This window comes from Danio rerio, chromosome 16 (genome assembly GCF_049306965.1).
Source record: "Danio rerio strain Tuebingen ecotype United States chromosome 16, GRCz12tu, whole genome shotgun sequence".
Lineage (NCBI taxonomy): Eukaryota > Metazoa > Chordata > Actinopteri > Cypriniformes > Danionidae > Danio > Danio rerio.
In genome coordinates this window covers 39836240-39852467 of record NC_133191.1, presented here as the reverse complement: position 1 = coordinate 39852467, position 16228 = coordinate 39836240, and the positions used below count along the sequence as shown (strand labels likewise).

The window sequence follows — 16228 nt, the reverse complement described above, 5'->3', positions numbered from 1 at the left end:
TGGAACCCGCTAGGTGATGCATTGAGTGTATGCTTTACTAAACAGATAGGTCTTTAATCTAGTTTTGAACTGGGAGAGTGTGTCTGAGCCTCGGACGTTATCAGGAAGGCTATTCCAGAGTGTAGGAGCCATGAAAGAGAAGGCTCGACCTCCTTTACTTGATTTTGCTATTCTAGGTACTACCAGAAGCCCTGAATTTTGAGATCTTAAAGAGCGAGTTGGTTCGTAGCGAGACAGAAGGTTGGTTAGATAAACAGGAGCTAGATTATTTAGAGCTTTATAGGTGAGAAGTAATATTTTAAATTCAATACGAAACTTAACAGGCAGCCAGTGTAAGGAGGATAAAATTGGGGTGATATGATCATATTTTCTAGACCTGGTCAGAACTCTGGCTGCTGCATTTTGTACTAATTGAAGTTTGTTAATAGAGGATGCTGGGCAGCCAGCAAATAGAGCATTACAGTAATCCAGTCACGAAGTCATAAAAGCATGGACTAGCTTTTCTGCATCTGAGATGGATAGCATATTTCGTAATTTAGCGATATTTCTCAGATGAAAGACGGCAGTTTTTGTGACATGGGATATATGGTTTTTAAAAGTTAGATTGCTGTCTAATATGACACCCAAATCTTTTATAGTAGAGCTAAAGCTAACTTTGTATCCCTCTAATTGTAAATTGAGTTGCGAGATCTGCTGTGTGCAAGATTTAGGCCCAATAAGTGATAATTCTGTTTTGTCAGAGTTTAAGAGAAGAAAATTGTTGGTCATCCAGTCTTTGATGTCTTTGATACACTCAGTTAGTTTAGAAAGTTCAGACGTCTCGTCAGGTTTAGTTGAAATATATAATTGAGTATCATCTGCATAGCAGTGAAAGCTGATCCCATGTCTTCTAATAATGTCTCCCAGAGGTAGCATGTAAATTATAAACAGTAAAGGGCCTAAAACTGATCCTTGAGGCACCCCATACTTTACTGGGCAGATTTGTGAAGGCTGTCCATTAAGATTCACAAACTGGTAGTGGTCAGTTAAGTATGACTTAAACCATTGTAGAGCCTGTCCCTGGACACCTGTAGACTTTAAGCGATTTATGAGGATATTGTGGTCAATGGTATCAAATGCCGCACTAAGATCGAGTAAAACTAATAGCGAGACGCACCCTCGGTCAGCAGCTAAGAGTTGCAGCTTGCCTCTGTATTATGAATTTTAAGTGATGAAACTGTAGAAAAGTGTGATTCTGTAACGGGAGACTGACCTGAGCTGCTGTTCTCATCGCTGGACGTCTCAGCAGCTCTGATGCGTTTCCGCAGTGCATAAGGTTTACCTTCACCTAAAACACTGTGAAAATCATCATCCGCTTTCCTCTTCACTCCTCTTCCTCCTGATGTGGATTACAGTCAATAATGAATTATTAATAATCGATTATTTCATTAATTGGCATTTATTTTACTCTGGGATTTAACGAATGGCAGCAGTGCTCCAGTTTTCCAGTATTTCTCCAGTCATAAAGAGTGGACTGACCTGAGCTGGACGCCTCTGTGTCGGCGTCCACTCTTGTGTTCTCCAGCTCAGCAACTTTGATGCGTTTGCGCAGTGCATAAGGTTTACCTTCACCTAAAACACTGTGAAAATCATCATCCGCTTTCCGCTTCACTCCTCTTCCTCCTAATGTGGATGACAACACAATGAACAATACACTCTTCAGAATATAAAGATTGAGAAAATCCCCTTTAAAGTGCCCGAATTAAGTTCAAATCAACATCTGAGTTCTGACATGTTTACAGTAGAAAGTGTTCAACTTGATGGAGCATGATCATAATATAATATTGTATTGATTTTGGCCATAATAGATAAATCAATCACTTTGATCCAGACACTGTATTGTTGCCTAGTGGCCAAAATCTCCGCATGCTCACTGGATTTAGCAGCTAACTGAGTGAAACACTTTGCACCCTGCTTCATGTTTCAGAATCTTCAGTGGTGATAAATGTATGGTGCTGAAGCTGTACAAGTTTTGATGGAGACACACCTGAGCTGGTTTTCTCTTGATAGCTGCTCATCTCTGTGTCTCTTGTGTTCTCCAGCTCTGCAACTCTGATGCGTTTCCGCAGAGCGTATGGTTTGCCTTCACCTAAAATACTGTGAAAATCATCATCCGCTTTCCTCTTCACTCCTCTTCCTCCTACTGTGGATTAAAACACAACGAACAATAAACTCTAAATCTCAATCTTGATTTTTATTGTCAATATTTCATAAAAAAATCCTAACATTGAGAAAAAATCACCTTTTAAATAGTCAAATTAAGTTCTTAGCGGTGCAGATTATAAATATCAAACACTCAGATTTACAGCAGCAAGTTTGTAAATAATTTCATGCTTCTGTCATATTTCAGGCCCGTAGCCAGAGTGTGGGGGGAGGGGATAGTACAGAATTTGTCCTATACATAACCTCATTTGTCCTATTTTGGCTGCTACACCATCATAAATTGTGAAAATAACCTGTTGAAAAAAGCCGAATCATCTGTTGACGTCACATCAGTGTGACTTCAGCTAATCAGTATGCAAACTAATATTTTTCATGAGTCAAACATCCTCATCCAGCAAGACAACATACAATATGACAAAAGTGAAGTCATCTTTCACTACAAGTAGCCCAACGTTTATTCTGAATCTTGGACCTTATTCTTGAAGAAGAAAAAAAACACTATGAAGGTTTTGAAGCCAAAAGCGGCCCATGTTCAAGGTAATATTAATACTAATTGGGCTATTTTTGTTATCCATAAACCTTCAAAAAGTGAAGCTCTGCATTATTAATATTATTATGTTTTAGAAGGACAAATTTTGACTGAGGAAAGTTCAATGTGCTTGCCAGTTTATTTTCTCAATAAATGACAAAAGACCACATTTTTTTCATTTAAAACTTTAACTCTTTTTTTTAAATTATATATGATATCCTCTTAAGGGCCAAGATGTTTTTTACATGCATTTTTTTATTTCTCTTTGCTATTTGGGCTTAATGGAACCTAATTAGAATAAAAATCTAAGTATCATCTTTTGATATGATGTACTTTTAGAGAAACATGGTGTCCATATATGTGGACTCGTGGTCTGAATTTACATAAAACCCTTTCCTGAATGTTTTTGAATGCATATATAACATAGCAACATGACTACCAGAGAGTAAAAACAAAATTTTCCCCCCATTTCTGAAAGTTCAGAATAGGGTTTGGGACATTTCATATGCTGAAAACAGTTGCAGGATGACACTGTATGTCTGTAACAAAATATAAAACATTCAAAATATTTTAAATAGCCACTTCTCCCTTTAAGTAATCGATACAGAACTCCTATTAGTAAAACAAATCAGTTTAAACTTTCATTCATCCCCTCAGCTGTAACGTTTTTGAATTTAGGGTAGAATTTTGTATTGTATTATGTGCTTTGAGTATTATGTGTGACATGCGTGTATGCTGCAACCAAATCGCCTTCGGGAAATGTATAAAGACTACTTGACTGACTGATGATGATGGACATTCAGACAGCAGTAACGTCACCCCTCAACTGCAAAACGTTTCTCTACAGACAGTGATAACCCAGATGAGAAATTCTACAACAGAAATCAGCTAAAGCTAATGAGTCCCTGTCATCTGAGTCGCTTTGCTGATCTTTAAACTCCCGCTTTAATCAGCTGTGGTTTTCTTTCTGTCCAATGACAGTGCGCGTTTCATACAAGCGAAAGAGGGTTTAGCTCAACTTGAAGTGAAAGTTGATTTTGGTGCTTGACTGGTTGCAATTTGTTGATTGAATGAACAGCAGGCAGCCAAAGAAAAGAAAAGCAAGTGGCAAATAGAGAGAAAAGCATGTCAAACATACTTGACCGTTGTGATGGTACGAGCCATTCTATAGCAGTTCCCCTGCTATTAAAAGGTCAGGGCACTATAAATAAAGACATTTTGCACCACACTGCTAATACGATTTTTGCCATACGCTTATTTCACGCAGTCACCATTTTGAAGAACCAAAGCGAGGCTGCAGTGGGAAGAAACCCAGAAGTATAAGACCAGAACTGTAAACATTGCATTGACAACACAAACCTCAAGCTGTTGCTGATATTTCAAAATGCAGAAATAGTGTGTAAACATCACTTTAATATCATTCAGTGAGTTTAATGTAACCCATTAAAAGCAGATTAGGCATCAAACAACATCACAGTCTCTTTAAGAGTAACACACTCAAGAACTCCTAGACTTCAGTTCATGGCAGCAGGTAAACACTGTGGGGGCTTGCCTGCTTCAGCCTATGTAACCCGGTGAGTTGACAGGTGGGCAAATCGAAGCTGGTTTTTAATAAAACAAATATAATCTGCATATAATAAATAATATTGGTAAAGATATTTGCGAATTGCTGCACATCCTGTGTGTATTAAGCAATGTTTAAGCAATACGCACAACTGACTCGCTCTGCGCTGGACTTTAGACCTCCTCTCAGCTGGTCTATTGAACAGTTTAGTTCCTCAAAATAGCAACGTGCCAACAATGCGCCTCAGCACACCTCCTTTTTTAGAGCAGTACGCAAATGTATTTGCTATTTAAACAGCGTGCTGCAAAATGTCAAAATGTCCAGCTGAAACTAGCAAACAACAGTTGCATCACACCTTAAACCGGGTGTATGACAGGGCCCAGACACACGAACACTGAAGCGTGAAGCAGCCACGAAGATCATTCGAGTCATCAAGTGGATCCCTCATCTGTGTTTGCACTCAGTAAACAGCGGTGGGTGAACTGATGACCTTCACGGCCAGTCATTTCTGTTTTATTAACTCGAGTTTGATAAATGGCATCTAAAATGTGTTTGGGAAAGGTTAGCTAACTAGTGGCATTTTCCTTAGCTGAAAATGAGCTCTGACATCCCTTTTTATTTTCACTGTTCATTCAGAACGGACCTTTGGGTCACTCAGAAGGCAGTGAAATGATAAATTTGTGTCACGTTCTCTTCCCTGATAAGATATACAGCCAAGTGCACAACGTTCCTAGTAACTCCAAGCAATACTTCTGGATTTCTTCCCATTTTCTTCCTATTCGATTTCACTTTTAAAAATGGCGGTCGCGTCAAATCCCTCTACTCTTGCAGATTTTGAGATTAGGGAGCAATAAGAAAATTGTGTCTGAAACACTGCCTGAGTGATCCTACAGCTATGTTTTTGGGGGCTGATGCTCCTGGTAGGGTTTGCCATGGCAAAAACGTTTTAGGTGACAGGTCAGACTACAGGTATGTGCCAAAAACATTGGAATAATTTGTTTTAAAAAGTTTAACTTATGTGTTATTAGTTCACAACACACAAAATGAAGTATTTCAATCTTTTGTTTCAATTTAAATGATTATGGATAAACATGAAAAAACTCAAATCCAGTATTTCACAAAATTAGCATATTTCATTTGACCAATAAAAAGGATCTTAAACACACGCTGGCCTTCTGAAAAATGTGTTAATGTACTGTATTATGTCCTCAATATGGAGGCGATTGGCCTTCGACAAAGTTGAGGTACTATTGTAGCCCAAGTTGCTTTGATATCGGCCTTCAGCTCGTCTGCATTTCGGGGTCTGTTCCCTCACCTTCTTCTGTCATGTTCAAGGTCCCGAAAGGTAAATAAGAATATCTGTAAATTAGTGCATGTGACATCAACAGTTCAACAGTAATACATGTGATTCACAACCTGTAATCAAAACTGCACACCTGAAGTAATTCTGACCTACGCTGTTAATGCTGTAGAGGGGACTCTTTCCTCTTTTGTCTGCACCACAGATGAACAATCGGTCTTCGATCTCTGCTAACATTACTGCACAACAGAAATGACGTTGTAATTAAAGAAATCTGATCTGAAATTCCTCTTCGAAATTATTATGACCTGTTAGCTACTGTCTTTGCGTAGGGCACCAGAGTCTGTGCCTGCTTCCCCAAAGAAAGTAACCTTTAGTCTCGATTTAGGGGAAGCTTTCTTTTGACGTTGCCACTGCTGCATGCCTCTGTGTAGTTAACACAATATATTAGTGCAAACAGTTTTAATAAAGTTCAAGCAGTTTTCAGTCAATTAATTTTACGTATTTGTGAGGCTTACAGCTGCTTAAAGGTTTAGTTCACCCAAAAATTGAAATTCTGTCATTAATTATCTACAAATGAAGATATTTTGCATTTAATCCAAGAGCTTTCTAATCCTCCCATAGATAAATCGTTGAATAAAGTTATTTTTGTTTAGCTTCATATAATTATAATTGAACAACTTAAGTCACATGAACTTATTTTGACTATTGTGGCGAGTCAGAGGAAAAACACATACACAAAGCGTTGGTGTTACAAACAGGTCTCCGGAGGGTGATTTATTTATATAGTGAAGTACGTAAAATGAGATGAATATGGTGCTCTTCAGTGGATAGGTGCTCTGGTGCTCCAGGGAGAATGTGAGTTTGAGTGAGAGTTCTGGTGAAGGATCGGTCAACTGCTGGAGTCCGCTAGAGAGGAGAGACAGAGAGACACAGACATTAGCACAGGGAGTCATTAGCTGCGTTTCCACTATCGCGCCTAAAGCGAGCAAGTCAAGGCCAGTCGCGTTTCCACTGTCATTTCCGGGGCCTAATCGGGCCAAAGCGGGGCTTTCTTGGGGCCAGCGGCCGGCCTTATTAGGCCCGCCAAATACCTTGGGCCAGGCCCAGTTTGGCTAATCGGGAGGACCGGGAGAATTCCCGGTGGGCCGGTCCGTTTTTTGGCCGCGAGGGCCGGTGTCCCTAGCTCCAGAATCTGTTGCTCTCAGCAGTCACACTTTTTAAATTAATTTATTTACTTACTTGACTACAGTCTTCTTATTGATTATTTTACCGCAGCTCTGCTCTGCCTACAGGTTAATGATGATATTACTGATGAGTCAGTCCTTCATATACAACAGTTGTGGTCCAGTGGTTAGCACGTTAGATTACGACGCTGCCGATCCGGGTTTGATTCTTGTCTGAGTATGTTTTTTTTTTTTTTTAATTATAGTTTTATTGTTAAGACATATAATACTGTTAGGGTTTTTGAACATTTAAAGTTCTAAAGCAGCTGTTTTCTCAAAAAAAAAAAAAAAAAAAAAAAGACGTGATAGTGTAATTAGAAACTGAATTGGAAATGACCTTATTTTAATATAGTCAGTCGTGAACTGCGGTGGGCCGGTCTAAGGCTTAAAACTCCAGGGCTGAAAAAGAGTCCCACTCCGGCCCTGCCTTGGGCCAAGGAGGGCCCGCTGGGGCTTCGGGCGGAGTGAAAGGAGAGGCGGGCAGTTTTCTGGTTGCACATGAGCACATGCGCCAAACAAATAAAGAAATAAGGGAAAGAAAACATCTAGCCTTATAGTCTGGGATCTTTTTGCGTATGATCACCCTTATGTTTCCCTTTTAAAATGTAAGGCTGCTGCATAAAATAATAAAGTAGTTTAAATTTATAGTGACGTTCTTTGCTGCGTCCCCCTTTATGTTTCAATAACGCATAATAATCTTTACACCATATTAAAGATACAGCAGACAGTAAAGGTTTATGGAGAGACTTCAGAATGCTCTGGGGTCTGCTCTGCTCTTTCTCGGCTTTATTATGGAGAATAAAGTCTATTTTCTGATATTCAAAACCTCTGGTCTGATAATTTGTAATTGATGAGAAGTCAATATTTACGACAAATGGCGCCCGCACGTGCGGCTGGAAAGAGATAGACAGGTGACACTGGACATGCTGAGGCTTGGAGGAAAAACACAAATATGTGGCCACGATTAAAAACGGTAAGCAATTTTCGCTTATACGTTTGTGTTTTTTCTACCAAGGACCTGCTTGTAACGGTAAAAAGTCACTTGAACTGTTTCTCCAGCTATAAAGAACTACAAGTAAAACTAAAAAAGTAAAAGTAAAGATATAAAAGGAAAACAATGGGGTTTTGAATACCAGAAGAAAATAACAATTTGCATGCAAATGATCTGTGTTTTCCTAAGAGGGCCTTGACGGATAGGATAAACGTTAACTAGTAACTGTTACTCATGTTTGGGAAATTTTTTAATGATGAAGATTATGCCTAGAGCATTTTTAAGTTTTAAAAGGAAGTTCTTAAAGTGTGGTGACAGTTAAGAGATTAAAGCAGATTAATAAAGTAGAGAGAAGCGCGCAAAGACCTCGGAGTACCCGTTCTGTTTTAATAATGATAAATATTATTATTCAGGAGGCTGGGGGAAAAAAGGCAAGAATCCTGTGAAATGCTATTTTTACTGAAGAACAGTAAAGACGGGAGCAGAAGTAACAGGTCACTCAAGAGGAGTGTAGTGGAGAATTCTGTGGTTATAGCTCTAAGGTTAGAGGCTGCTCGGACAGGTCACTCAAGAGGAGTGAGGTGTATTTATGTAATTGTAAGTATTTGTGTATTTGTCTGTGTTGCTGGGGTGCTTAGAAGCTATCACCTTTGATCTAGAGAGACTAGAATAGAGGTGAGGTTCAGGTTACACAGTGTAAGAGATGAGGTTAGGACGAGTGAGAAGTATAATTGTGTTTAGAAGTATGTTTGCAATAAGAGTGAGTTTAAAAGAATTATCGTTTTATATTATAATATAAAAGAAGGACTGCATATGTTGTGTGATTTTATGAACAATAAGATAGAGAGTGATGCAGTTGAGGGAAGAGATTGTGATACAGAGGAGGTTTAAGCCTCATAAAATTAATTGAGATCATATTGCATTTGAAAGACACAGACTAAAAACAAGAATATACGAGTTAAACATTTTTCTGAATAATCTCTGTGTGTTTGAAGTGTTTTTAAGTATGAACTATAGGCAGAGAGGGGACTGAAATTCCTGACATGTCGACAGTCTGGAAGAAGGTCTGCTTCAGGAGTGGTAAGAATCTGTCTATTTTAAGAACAAAAGTTTCACAGGACAGATAGAAGCTAAAGAGTAAAGATATATTATAAGGTATTAAATAAATAGAAATATAAAGTAATGTAATAAGATAAATGAAATAAGAAAATATACATGATAGAACAAGATTTAATAAATAAAAAGTGTTAATAAAAATGCAACTAGAAGCTATACTAATAAATATTAAGAAATAAAAAAATTGAAGCATGGAAATAACTACATATGGAGATTAATAGTTATATTGATCAGGAAAAAAATTAAGTTATATTGATAAAAAAAAGATATGTTAATAATTTGAGTAAATAAAGAATTAGAAGAAAAAACTTTAATGAATATTGATTAATTGAAGAGTTAATGATCAAATGTTTAAGGAAAATAAGCTTAAAAAAATGAATTAGGAAAATCTAAGAGACAAAAATGCTAATTTTTGAAAAGGAAAAGAAGCATAGGAAAATGGAGAAAAAAGAAGTCCAAACATTGTTTAATAGAATTAAAAGAGAAGATGTTTAAAAATATATATTATAAAGTAATATAAGATAAAAATTAGAAAAAACAGCAACATTTTGAAGAAAACAAGATTTGGCTTTAAAAGATAAAATTATGTTTAAGTGCAATAAAAAATTGTTGTGGAGTAAGTTGACTGTTGTCATCTGTTTTAAAGTCAGCTACAGGCTGTCATCTGAGCCAACAGCTATTTGTAGTAAAAGCAGTGAGTCAGATGTAAAGCATAGACACTGAGGAGAAATGAAAGAACATAATAGTGAGTTCAAAAATTATATAGTTAATATTTTATGTACTTAAAAGGTAATTGAGAATTAAAAATTGCATTTCAGATAGGAAAAATGCTTAAAGTAAACAAACATGGGGAGTTAAAATAGTACTATGAACTTGAAGCTATTGCAGTAAGGATTTTGAACAGGTATATTAGACATTAGGCCACCATATAGTACTGTTGAATTAAAACAGGTATGGAAATGTTAGAGAAATTAAAATAGTGTAAGATGTAATGTAACTAGTGAGGAAACACTAGAATAAGATTAGGAAAAATAAGTGAAGCACAATCTGAAGCCAAAGAAATTAATTATAAGAACATTTAACAAATAGAAAATTAAGCATATTTACATATGATAAAAATGATTGAGAATGAAAAATAATTAGAGAAAATAAGTTGTTAAACTACAAAAGGAGTCTTTATTTGATGAATGAAAAAATGGAAAAAAATATATATATATATATATTTTATTAAGTCATGAGCTAAATTCTATATATATTAATTAAGAAGACATAGGGATGAACTTTGGGGGACTGTAGTCTTGTACCTACCAGACATCTCTGAGTACACTGGCAAATGGAAAGGTGTTTGAAAAACACAATGAGCAAAATGGCTGTTGACACTTGTGACATGCTACAGCAGTGATGCAGGCACTGCATACTCAGGTTTTACTGAGGACTGAAAAAGCTACATTTTAAGATGAAACTTTAAATGTGTATTGTTAAATAATATATTATGATGAATGTTAAATAATTTAGGTTTAAGTTTCAATTGGTTTAATCAAAAAGTTCCTTAAACATAGAATGATAAATTACAATGCAGCAGACTAACTAAAGAAAAAGAAAAAGCTTTTGATAAGGCAATAATATCTAAGCATAATATTATTGTGAATGACCTAAATCAAGATTGGATATTGAAAACTGGAAAAATTCAAATCTAGAAAAATTATTTATAGTTAAAGAGAAGATTGAAACAACAATTTTAATGAATTCATAGGACATGATAAGGTCAAAAAGTAACAGTTCTAAATTACTATAAGAAAAATTGAAAGAGAAAAGTGTTTAAGAAAAAGATATTGTTTCACATGAAAACATATGTGAAAAATATATTGAAAAAAAATATTAAGGAATAATAGTTAAAACAGAGCAAAGAGAAATTTACAAAACATACAGTAAGTTTTAGTCAGCTGATAAAAAAGTGCATCAAAATTGTATGAACAACTAGTTTAATGAGAATGCCTTAAGAAATAAATGTTAGCCAAAAGACAGTACCATAAATTAGGACGAAAAAGGAATTAATATATAGCTCTGAAAATTGATTAGTAAAAGAAAGAAGTGTCAAATTCCAACTAAATGATTGTCATTACAGGACTGAGATGCAGATAAAATCAGCCAGCATAGTCAGGGTTAAAATTAAATCAGATGTAGATTTGCCCATAAAGAAAACCACTAAATGCTGAAATAGGTATTAAACACTATTGAAAAGTTTGTGTAAAAATAGGAGCACTAATAGAAACATCTAGATAATGTAATATGCAATCTGTCCTAGACATTTCTATTTAAATTTAAAGTAGTAATAAATTATAAGTAACTAATAATATTTAATTGAAGTTAATTTGATAGTTAAAATAAATGGTTAATCAAGACAGATAAAAGACGCTTAATGTTTAGGTTATGATTTAAGAAAATCAATAAGAAAAGATTTTCCAGCTGAAGTTAATATTGTATGTAAAGATATGTTCTTTTGGATGGTAAATATTTCAAGTGGTTTGGTTTCTATTGAGTTTATTTTAGGTAACTACCAGAGGAGGGTAGAAACTTATTTGTACTCGTGTAGCTTGGTGAATAGCATATACTGTATACACCAGAATGCATAAAGGGTTATAATAAGGGAGAAGATCATAGTATGGACACTGTCACAATATGTGGATGATTGAATTATCTACAGCTTCACAGAGCTCTAGTTCAATTAAAAGACTTGAGTGGAGACCATTGCTCCAAACAGTGAGATGATGACTGTTTTTGGTGTTGACTAGATAGAGAATTATTCTGTAAACAAGCACTGTTAAGAAACTATGATGAGTAGATGATTGGAGTAATACTAGAAGCAAATTATGAAGCAGGAACAGTTATTACATCTGTGACAAGAGAAGTATTTCCTAAATTTCGAAATGCCTTCAGAAATAAGTTCATAATGGGTTTGCATTCATGAAGTTAATGAATGATCAATAAATAAAAACATCTAAAGAAGTATGAAAAATTATGAATAAAGCAAAAGAGAGAATAATTGTATTATGCTCAGTTACCAGAAATGGCTGAAAGAGGTGAAGATGATCCATCAAGACCAACGCTCAATGAAATATTTGAAAATAATAAACTTAATGGGATTAATGTGTTTACAAGTGCATTGGTAAGTGATGGCATGGAAACTGACAGAAACAAGCATCTAACACCGCATCGCATGAACTGCTATTGGGTCGACCCTTGAAAGAAACCTTGCAAGAAACCGCATGACCCTTGCAAGAAACCACATGAAACTTTGCATAAAACCTGGCATATAATCTCACATATAACCATGCACATAACCTCTTGGAATGGTTTGCAAAGATGTCTAATATAGTAGGGACTTTTATGAAGAAACAAATAATTGCCATGTGCAAAGCGATATCTGTGCAGGAAACCAGAAAGGAGCCATGTGAGAGAGCAGAGATATAAGGTCCAATTGGTCCAGCTGATCGAGTCTATCTGTGGATGCTCTGGAGAGCTCAGGAGGAAAGGACCATATCTGGATGAGGGCAAATCCAACAGCTGCCAAAGGGGATGCCATTGATGAGTTACCAATGCCTCAAAGGAGCGAAAGGGAACAACTCCAGCAAAGGAAAGCTGACTGGAAACAGAGGAGCCTGAATATTCCAAAGCTCTTAACTACTAAGTGCCACGTGTGGAAGCAAGAGTTTATCAGAGCAAAGAAAAGAGTGATTCTAATAATGTGCCTGAATACCACATACAGAAGTGTCACAAATCAAGGGATGATGAATGCACAACTGCAGATTCCAGAACTCAGACTCTCAACCACACATCTCCATTAACATCTATTAAAGTCAAGTGAAGATGCTGATAGCTCAGAAGAAGAGAAACAAGGATGAGGAAAGATCAAGATCAACATTTGATGCTTTTTACGTTTGCATATTGATTTTGTTTGCATATTGCTTTCATGGTACCTATATATAATATCACTTCAGTATATTCTACATGAGTGTGAACACTAGCAGCTAGCACTGAACCAACTGAATACTTATGCTTAAAACATTGTTGTCTTTGATGTGTTAAGAGAAAAAGAGAGTACAGTCTTTTACTTCCTTCAAATCAAAAAAGAAAGGGGAGATGTTTGGCTGGACTTCTGTCAAAGTACAGTGGCATAATCTAGTCAATTGATAACAGCTATGTGGCTAATTTCAGACACTAGATAGAGGTAATTAAGAGAACTGGATTATGAAATTGCACTTTGGGGTTAAAAGACAATAATATTAAGACTAAAGTCTTAAGAGGAGGGATTGAAGAAGATTTTATTCTCTCTGTATGAAGTATTTTCTAAGTGTAAAGCAGTTAATTTTCTCTTCACAAAATGTATGTAGTGTTTGCAGCAAACATGCCAGCCTGTGTTAAAAATACAGTGATATGTCTGTGTAAGATGAGTATGCCTGCACAGGAGCGACACAGAGACTTCAGAATGCTCTGGGGTCTGCTCTGCTCTTTCTCGGCTTTATTATGGAGAATAAAGTCTATTTTCTGATATTCAAAACCTCTGGTCTGATAATTTGTAATTGATGAGAAGTCAATATTTACGACATGAGCTACTAGCCCGACAGTGGAAACGCGACATGATTTCGGTCTCATTTCTCAAGCTCCCGGGCTATTGGCCCGGCCCGGCCCGGCCCGATTAAAGCCCTGGCTCGCACTGGCCCGATAGTGGAAATGCGGCTATTGAGTGAAATGAAGCTCGTCTTCCTTGTGTTTGGGGATGGCTTATACGAGTGTCTGCTGATGAGCTCCAGCTGGGATCGATCCGTGCTGATTAAGTGACAGCTGGGGTGAATCCGGGACCAAGGCGACGTGGCATCAGCATACTCGCCACTAGGATTGGGTACCGAAACCTGCTAGGTAACCGATACGTACCATTATTAAATCAGCGTATGAATTTCAGTGCCTAATTTTGGTGCTGCAGCAAGGACGTTACGCCTGTTTCACACCACAAGCGAAAGTAGCGCATGAGCAGCGCGTATGGAGAGCAGAAGCAGCACACAGCCGTTTGCCTTTCACACCAGCTGCGTCTGCAGCGCGCAGCTCTCCGGCAGCTGCTGCAGAGATCAATCTATCTCTATGTCTATTCTATCTAGTTATGAACAGCTCTCGGGTGGAATAACTTGAGTGAACATAAACAAAGCCGAGTAAAACTTTCTTCCTCAGTTTCAGCAGCACAGCACAGCACACAGCGAGCTCACATCATCCAGCATGCGTGTCGAACTACACTACCCACAATACACTTCGCTATGGACTACAACTCCCATAAATAGCTAGTCTTAAATCGACCACTCCCCTCTCCTGCAACACTAGCGTGCAACTTAAGCAAAACTGATACTAAAATTGTTTTACATTTGGTTTTGTAGTTCGGGCCTAAATAAATGTTTGTTGCAGTTTTTTATCGTTTTAAGTTCATTTGAATGACTATATATAAATCAGTTGATATTTTTAACGCATTTATTGAGTAAAATTGCTACTTTTTACTGTCATTCAATGTGTTTAGGTCATTATTAATGCACGAAATAAACAATAAAAAATAGCACTTATTATTACTCCAGAATAATTATTTTTTAGGAAACAGTGTAAACACTTTCAGAAACATTATTGTAAATGAATGGGAGGGCAAAATAAATCGACTTCAGCTGTAGGCCTGTTAAAGTTTACAGGTGCAGCAATGTGCCTTGATGTACTTGAATGCTAGAAATGTGTTCTCCAACACCCGTATAACGTTACTTGTCAAATAAATAAACAAGGAAGATTATTTTGAGTTTAAGTTATTTAATTATCTTGTTTATGAAGACTGCAGAGTGATGCATGAACAAAAATGACTATGAATAATGTTAAGTATTTTGTGATATATATGTTAAAATGTGCTCCTAAAAGTACGTGGCCCCTGCCCGCCCCCACAGGTTAATAGTAAGCTAATGTAATTTCATAATGCAAATCTTAAATTCATGCTCACCAACAAATGATCAAAGGAAATGTATTAATGTAATACAGTATGAATTTATGTTTACTTTAAACTGTAATCATATTGTTCTGTTAAAATTATTTTTAAAAATATTTTGTCAAATAAAATTATTTTGTAGAGTCATCCACCATCATTTTGGGGCTAAAAAGTATCGATTCAGGCACCGTTTTGGCACCGGTATCGTTTTAAAAGTATCGATTAGGCACCGGTATCGAAAAAACCCAAACGATGCCCAACCCTACTCGCCACATTATGTTTTTGGTTCCTTTCGGGGCATTGATAAATGCTTATCCAGTAAATCTATGGGAGGATCAGAAAGCTCTTGGATTAAGTCCAAATGATCTTTATTTGTGTTCTGAAGATAAACAAAGATCTTATGGGTTTGGAACAACATTAGGGTAATTAATGACAGAATTTTCATTTTTTGGTGAACTAATCTTTTAGGATCAACTGAAATTACTCAACAGTTTTCTTCAGAAAAATGAGCATGTCTGCTTTTTCAGGAGACAGACAAGCCCGCTCCTGGCTGATAATGTCCCCAGCAGTGGAAAATGTACGCTCTGAGGTTGTGGATGATGCTTGCATGCAAAGATACCTTGATGCCAATTCTGAAAGCATTGGCAGAGTGTCATTTATGTCCCACCACCAGGTTACTGGACTTACTGAGGACAGTGTAGACGGAAGCAGTCTGTACTTATTTATTATCTCTATATCTCCTCTGTAGTGCTGCTGACGCTGGTCTGCATTCTTGCTTCAATTGCCATGTCCTCCACAGCAAACAGCTCCTCAAGGCAGAAAGCTTTGGAATCTTCTATTAACAAATGAGTAAAGAAATAAAGACAAATATAAAACTATATAAAAAATAAATTCAAACAAGTTAATTTTCTTCTGAATTAAATAAAATTAAATAGGAAAAAATAGGATTTCTTTATATTTTCTTACTAGTGCTGTTGTTGCAGATGCACTGTCTTCATCAGAGATGTCATTTCGGTTACCTGCTAAGTGCCTGTTCTATCTGCTCAGTCGGAGTCTATATTCAATAAAAAACTAGGTCACACTGAAGAAGATTTCTATTCTCTCTGTATGAAGTATTTTCTAAGTGTAAAGCAGTTAATTTTCTCTTCTCAAAATGTATGTAGTGTTTGCAGCAAACATGCCAGCCTGTGTTAAAAATACAGTGATATGTCTGTGTAAGATGAGTATGCCTGCACAGGAGCAACACTAGGAGAAGGCTGAGTGACTGATTGTGTAGAATAACTGAATATGTAAAGC

General features: G+C 36.6%; 2 protein-coding genes across 8 annotated transcripts in view; one reads left to right on the top strand and one right to left on the bottom strand.

Annotated features, from left to right (window-relative positions):
* Positions 1-6341: 6341 nt before the first annotated feature.
* LOC141378278 (uncharacterized) overlaps positions 6342-16228 on the bottom strand; it is a 44012-nt gene continuing 34125 nt past the window's right edge. For 3 of the 7 annotated variants that reach the window (XR_012392381.1, XR_012392384.1, XR_012392382.1), the window contains 3 exons: positions 15899-15986; positions 15620-15767; positions 6343-6504 (listed from right to left, as the gene is read on the bottom strand). The gene's annotated coding sequence lies outside the window, so the exon portion shown is untranslated. Of the gene's footprint in view, positions 6505-14751; positions 15768-15898; positions 15987-16228 lie in introns of those variants that run through there. The other 4 variants (XR_012392383.1, XM_073926437.1, XR_012392385.1 and 1 more) reach the window with 3 other exon arrangements.
* LOC141378276 (serine/threonine-protein kinase pim-2-like) overlaps positions 8838-16228 on the top strand; it is a 53061-nt gene continuing 45670 nt past the window's right edge. Inside the window, exon 1 of the transcript XR_012392379.1 lies at positions 8838-8892. The gene's annotated coding sequence lies outside the window, so the exon portion shown is untranslated. The remainder of the gene's footprint in view (positions 8893-16228) is intronic.